The sequence below is a fragment of the Triturus cristatus genome, chromosome 7 (genome assembly GCF_964204655.1).
Source record: "Triturus cristatus chromosome 7, aTriCri1.1, whole genome shotgun sequence".
In the NCBI taxonomy this organism is placed as follows: Eukaryota; Metazoa; Chordata; class Amphibia; order Caudata; family Salamandridae; genus Triturus; species Triturus cristatus.
In genome coordinates, this window is record NC_140590.1 from 323,229,805 (window position 1) to 323,237,865 (window position 8,061).

The following is an 8,061-nucleotide window of genomic DNA, read 5'->3' on the forward strand; positions in this document are numbered from 1 at the left end:
CATTGGTGGAGGGTTCAGATTTACTATTCAAACTCCAGTCTAACTAACTTGGAAAAAGTGCATAAATTGGAGGACATGTCGCATTTACTAATCTAATGACAGTCTGCCAAACATTAAGGGAAATGCGTACATCGGGTGGTCTGTGTCACTATTCTAACTCCAATTCAACATATATTGGGGGTAAAAATAAGATATATGATTCAAACACATGTCTTACAAGCATTGGGGAATGTGCATACCTTGTGGAAAGTCAGATTTACTATTCTAACTCAAGTCTACTAAGCATTGCGGTAAACGCATACATTGTGGCCAGTCATATTTACTAACTCCAATCAAACACTGAAGAAGGTGCCTACATTGTGTCGGGAAAGGGAGAGAAATAGGGCCAGGTTTACCATTCTAACAAACATTCATGAAAATGCATACAATGGAAGTAGGGGCTAAATACAGCACACAAATATTTAACTAAACGAAAAAATAAAATAAGTTTTAAATAACAGCAAATATATCAGAATTGCACACAATTAGTTGGATTTTTATAAATAAATAATAATTCAAATAAACAGTATACCTCAACATCCCCATATAATAAAACTATTTAAAATTTGATTACATTAATATTAAAATATTAATGTATTAAAGCATTTTTAAATTGAAAACATTACACACTCATTCACCCAATATACCCCACATATGAAGAACATATATATTATAAAATATTACAAAAAATAAAAATATCAAAATAGCATTTTAAAATCTCATATATGTAACAATAAATGATATACACTTTTACAATAGGAGTACCACCAAACCCTAATACACAATTGTAGCCATGAAAAAAATACATAAAATAATCAGACAAATCTCGAACTATTGGTCTTCTGTCATACGCTTTCAAGGTCAGTGTTATCTAGTATGGGGTCCTGCAGAGTTTCATCATTTCACCTTGTCTTTCTAACATCTATATGTGAGCTTAGGCCCAACTGCTCCATCAGACGGGGTCTGCTTTTACATGTACTCTGATGATACCCAGCTTATCTTCAGACTATCGGTGGCGGCTGGTGACATTTGAAAGTGGTGAGACGTAAAATGATTGGCATACTGCACGGCAGCGAGCGAACCCGAACACCCTAAGGGGGGTTTTGAAAAAAAGAGTGGAAAAATGGTGCATTTTCAAGCAAATTTGAGAAAGCAGGAAGGCTAATAAAGCAATTGTGAAAGTGCAGTTATTACATTAATAAAGAGATGTCATATAACATAGGTAGCTGCTTATTCAAGCTTGCTTTCACCCCATAGTCCAGCAGGGTCTTGATGCAAGACAGATAAGAGAAAAAGCAGTGTGGTCCTCGACCAGGAAGACACTCGTATTTCGTTGGTAAAAGATTGGTCAAATTGAGAACCTGAAATGCAATACGCAATCCAACAATTTGCAAGTACATCTCATCTATGTTCAACAAGCCATGTTTTACCCATGATTGGAATTGTGAATCACCAAATAAACTTAGCCACTGCAATCCAAATCAACCAAAACTGTGGCTCAGAGTTACATATTGGCAGAAACAGTATAAAACAGAAACACAGTCTAAATAACTATGAAAGTGACACACTAAGGAGCCCTGCTTGTAGCCTTGTGAGCAGCGTGGGGCCATTACCTGTTTGCTTGCTGTTTCGCTGTGGACTTCCAGCTGAATCCCTGTGTTGGTTGGGGACCTGTGGGGACATATCTTGCCGGTCTCCCCTGCCGCCGCAGCCCCGTTACACCTGAGGGCGCAGCCGCTGTGAGGGGAGACTACACCCCCCAGAAGCCTTAGCGGCCGGACGCCGCATATCGTCAACTCGCGCCCGGTGGAGCATAAAATTGAGCCTGAACCCCCGCATCGTGGGACGCGCGCAGGTGGCGCCGGGTTAAGCCCGGGACAAGGGCGGGACCGTCTGTGGCCGTCCAGTGGCGTAACGAAACTTGAGGGGGCCCCCCTGCAAAGTACATGGAGGGGGCCCCCATTCTCCTCCCCAGTCAAGAGCCCTCAGGCCAGCGACCCGCCATACTGCAGGGGCTCACCCCAGCCATAAAAAAAGGATTCTGGTTCCTCTATTGGTCACATCCGCCCTCTCATCGAGCAATTTACATACATCAGTAAATGCTGCTGCGCCCTCCAGCAAAGTTACATAACACTGCCTCCAGCCGGCCCACCAAACACATCCTCCAACTTGTTGACCCACCTTCAAGTGAAGACCGCTCAGTTAACCACCTCCAAACGCAGGTCACTTCCGTCGTGCCTGCTACTAACGCATCCATTACACTCTACCCTCACCCCTATGAAACCCGCAATTATGCTTTTCTGCCCGCCTTTAAAACCACCTCTCGGATGTCACTGCAAACCTGTGACCGCCGCCTACTGCTCCCCTGTCCATCACCCACAGAAAGACTGATGACCGGTCACCATCTAACCACTGCCTACCAGTAAAGACAGAGCCTTTCAGCTGCTGGCCTCCCCAATGCCACTATGGAAGTTTTAAAAATGTTGAACAATCTCTGCAACTGACCGCCTCAAAACATTTCTTCCTGCTAGCCTATACGGCATCAAAGCCGTTCCTGCTACTTTTCATCCTCTGCATGATGCACACAATAATATCAAATGTACAAAGTGTCCGATTTTTGTTTCCTCACGCCAACATTAATTTACACTATGTACCCCACTAAACCATACCTGCTGTCAAAGGCAAACCAGATCCCATATGTAGCACCAGTCAACAAGTACCCCAAGGACAAACACCAGAGAGAATGAGCGATTCATGAATTAAACCTACAATGACAACGTAGCATTTCCCCACCAACTGTCAGCCCAGCGAAGTCTGCAACCGCACAGTAGCCATCAATACTAGCAACGTCTAAAGCGCATTTCCACTTCCTTTCTTTGGCAGCTCCTGATACATATACGTATGCCTTCTGGGCGCCATCTACCACAGACCACAGCATTCTTTGTCTCCCTAAGACTAACCTAATGCTGTCGGTGAACGCTTCTCTTCCCCCTTCCTTACTAATAACTAATGGAGGATAACGAAAAAAATATATAGTATTTTCTTATGCAAATAGCGTATCAAGCACTTGCTGCCCGCAGTCCTCGCCAGATCCACACAAATCAATATTCTGCTATCGCACCATCCTGTCACCCCTAGTATTATCTGAAGATATTTTTTTATCCCTTCCTTGAACTGGGAAAAGCAATACTTTGCACAAAAACAAGTCCCTTTAAAACCTTTGCTACTTACAGACTCGCAAAGCAATTCCTTGTTTTACTAACTGTTGTAAAGCAAACGGATAACTCATTCTAGGATTGGGATTGTTGTTTAGAGGTGTGGAAGTTAGTACTGAGACATAGGATGATTTTTTGCATACACTCGTTCTTCCCTGCATGCGCACACAAAGCAACATTACAATTTAGCTAAACAAATTGTTCAGAAATGTACCGCAAGGTAAAGAAACAGCCCAAATTATTTTTACAAAGAAAAATAGACAATCGTCAACTTTATACCCCATAAAAGCCTTAGCGTGCACAGCTTGCTCAAATCCACGCTACCTAATTCTACCAAACTCAGCACATTTGAACATCTCATAATTCCATGCCACACAATTTAACTATAAATAATTTAACCTTACATTCCATACCACATAATTACAATCCTAAAAATGAAAAAACATATATTTCTACTTCACTCCATACCACATAAGTCCACATCACATAATAACATTCCACACAACTTAATAGCACTCCAAACCACAAAATTACACTCCACACAACACAATTTAAGTATACATAATTCCACTTCAACCTATATAATTATACGTCACACAACATATTTACACTCAACTTTAAAACACAGAATTACCCTCCACAAAATACAACTCTGCAACATGCTACATAATTCCACTCCGCACAATTATACACCACACCATGCCACATAATTCCACACGTCTCACAATTCCACAATTCATCCCCACACAATTCATCACACATAATTACTCCACATAATACCACTCAGCACCACATAATTACCCTCCACATAATTATGCTCTCATCCATATTGCATAAATACACTCCACATAAATCTAGTCTATGCCACGTAGCAACATTCCACATACACTCGTTCTTTCCTGCATACGCACAAAAAGAAACATTACAATTTAGCTTAACAAATTGTTCAGAAATGTACCGGAAGGTAAAGAAACAGCCCAAATTATTTTTACAAAGAAAATTAGACAATCGTCAACTTTATACCCCATGACATAAAAGCCTTAGCGTGCACAGCTTGCTCAAATCCACGCTACCTAATTCTACCAAACTCAGCACATTTGAACCTCTCATAATTCCATGCCACACTATTCAACTATAAATAATTTAACCCTACATTCCATACCACATAATTACAATCCTAAATATGAAAAAACATATATTTCTACTTCACTCCATACCTCATAATTCCACATCACATAATAACATTCCACACAACTTAATAGCACTCCAAACCACATAATTACACTCCACACTACACAATTCAAGTACACATAATTCCACTTCAACCTATATAATTATACGTCACACAACATATTTACACGCAACTCCAAAACACAGAATTACCCTCCACAAAATACAACTCTGCAAAATGCTACATAATTCCACTCCGCACAATTATACACCACACCATGCCACATAATTCCACACATCACAATTCCACAATTCATCCCCACACAATTCATCACACATAATTACTCCACATAATACCACTCAGCACCACATAATTAACCTCCACATAATTATGCTCTCATCCATATTGCATAAATACACTCCACATAAATCCAGTCTGTCACGTAGCAACATTCCACATAACTACACTTCACACCATGCCTCATAATACCACTCAACATAATTTTCACCCAGCAGCGAACACTTCCACGTCACACATTTCAACTCTACACATTTCCATTCCACACCACATAATTCAACTACAAACTACATAATTCAAACCAACAACAGAATTACATAACACACCACATACATCCAATCTACACCACAAAATTCCACATCATGCTATAATATTTAACAGCACACCACATAAGTAAACTCCACTACATACCACTCCACAACGCAAAATACCATTCCAGATAATCTCACTCCAAGACACACAATCCCACTCCATGACACACAATCCCACTCCACATAATTCCAGTACACTCAATACCACACAATTACTATACACATAATTACATTATTTCGCTACACAGATCCAATCCACACAACACAATTCCACAACTAACAATTCCAATCCAAACCACATATGTCCACTTGACACCACACACATTCACTCCACTCCAAGCAGAAAACACATAGGTAAAATACACTGTCCTTTACAATGTCAATAGCTCTAACTCTCACAAATGCGAGACCAATTGCATTGCAAATGCTTGTTTACCTTCCAATGCGACCGAGCAGATCCTGTTCATTTTTTTTATTTTTATTTATTTTATGGAGTTTTATATAGCTCGAACTTGACCCGTATCGGGTATCATAGCGCTTTACATGAGCACCAGTTGCGTTACATGAGGACACATTCATATTTGTTAGGCACAGGGAGATTAAGAGATTTGCCCAGAATCACAGGATGTTCAGCGTCATTGCTGAGACTTGAACCCAGTTCCCCAGATTCGAGGTCAACCACCCTAGCCGTTAGGCCAACTCCTCTCCCAAGTATGAGTAAGAATAGGCATTCGAAGGGCTAAGCAGAAGAGCTGAAGTATGTAGATGTAAAAGTAGCGGAAGGTAGGTTCAAGTAGGAGTATGCAGGAGTAAGAGTGCAAGTAGGAGTAGGTAGGACTAAGTTAATGGTAATAAGGGCATTGGTAAATACGCTAGCAAAAGTAAGAATAGCAGTTAGAAGACGTAATAGGAGTAAGAGGAGAAATGAGTAAGAGCAGGAGGAAATAGGCGTAATAAATTGTAAGTGGAAGCAAGAGTATGTTGGAATAATAAAACTTAAGAGTGGGAACAAATATGAGGTGTAAGAGAAAGGTAAAATTAAGAGGTTACGTAGCACAGTAAGAGGAAGTATGAAACCTATGAGTAGAAACAAAAATCAGCAGTAGGCATAAGTAGGAAAAGTTAGTAAATTAAGTGCAAGATTAATGAAAGTAAGATTGAAAGAGACCAAGATGAGAAAAGAAAGACGAAGACAGCAAATCCTTCCATATTCTTCTACGACTCCAGTACTAACAAAGCGTGACATGCTTTTCAATTTATGCACACATCAGATGAAGAGCAAGGACCTTCCATTAAGCGCTATTGTAACACGCTTCAGTTGGTAACTTGCGTGCAGCTGAAATAGGTACAATTTATGTGTTTTATAGCGCTCACAAACAGCATAAGCGTGTTTCTTGGCACTATTTCAACAAAAGTTAACACTATGCCACTGGCAGAGGTGCAATTTGTTTTATTAATGGGTTGCACACAGACCGGTCTCTGTGACGTGCTGTTCGACGAAAAAGTGCAAGAAAAGACTTCTTAATACCACGTGAGCAGCACTTCAGAACTGTTTGGATAAAGCTTAGCCGATGCCCGGGAGCCGAATAGTGATTTTTGTGTGTCTCTGGCGCCCAGTAGCAGTGCATTTACCCCGAGGGCCACATTTGGCATGTTCTGATTTGAACTCACCATTATAGAGAGAATGTAATACTAGGTCATTTATTGTCACATGCAACAAGGGTAGTCAATCCCGGCCCCCTTTCTCTGTAGTCCCCGGCACCTGTTTAGAGGTGGACAGGAAGGAGCCCTCTCTCCTTCCAGCACAGCAAGCAATACCACAGAACAGCACCAAGACCAACACAAACGGCTCCCGGTAGCTCAGCTCATGTGCCCCGGTAGATGTGAGGCTGTGAGCTGATGAGTAAGAGGTTTAGGAGCAGGGTGAGGAGCTGGCAGCCTACACCAGGGTGGAGCAACAGCACCAAGGCGTCTACAGCAACAGGGGACGGGGCTCCTCAGCTACGAAGTGTGAGGCCAGTACGTGGGAGCCATGCAGCGGCAGCCAATGCTTGTGAAGCAAGTAATCAAGCATTGGCAAAGGTAAAATAAAACCAAGCTAGTGCCAACTAACACGAAGGGTGGGACGGGGAATGGTAAAATTGGGGGCAGGAGGCAGGCCCGGCTCCGGGAATTTTTATTTGGGTAGGCCAAGGGTACATTCGGGTGGGCCACTGCTGGCCCGATTTATCACTTATATATCTAGCCAGGCCTGCTTCTGGGCCCTCCTTTATCTCTCCTTACTCTTACAAGGCACAGTAAAACGCACTCTTTTCAAAGTCTCTTTCTAAATGTTATCACTCTCAAAAAGTGCTTTTCTTCCATGCAATGTCCCTTTGATGGGAAGAGGAAGTTTCTAAGGTGGGAGTATCTAGCAAGTGACACTACCCGGGCTTCCTCTGTGCGAGCCTTCAGGGAGAAACCATCTTCATTACTACCTCCACCTGACCTCTGACTCTGCAGCGCACTCTCTTACAGGCTTGATTATCCACTTTTCTACCACCCTTCTCCATCACACCTTATCTCACACCTGACCTTGGGCCCTAGCCCCATATCAGCCACCATTCAGTTCCACTTTCACTATTCCCAGTAAAAAACAATAGTAAAATCACCTTCAAACTTGAAACATTGAATATAGCAGTAAAAATAATTAGCATGCATGATAAAGTATGCTCCACAGTTGTCCTAATCACCTGACTGTTAATTAAATAAATGAAAACAGAAAGGCCATGACAGGGCCGGCTTTATTGCTGGTGCAAACGTCTTTTTGACCTCTTTTTTGACCTCTTTCTCTGTAGATAGCTTAACTACCACCCTCCAACAGTACCCTTCATCTCGCCATAGCCACTCCCCCTCATGGCCTCCACCTCAGACTCCCTAACTACCACCCTCCACCAGTGTCCCCCATCTTTCTGTAGCTCCCCCACACCCCATGACCTCCTCCTCAGATTCCCTCACTGCCACCCTCCACAAGCGCCCCTCATAGCTT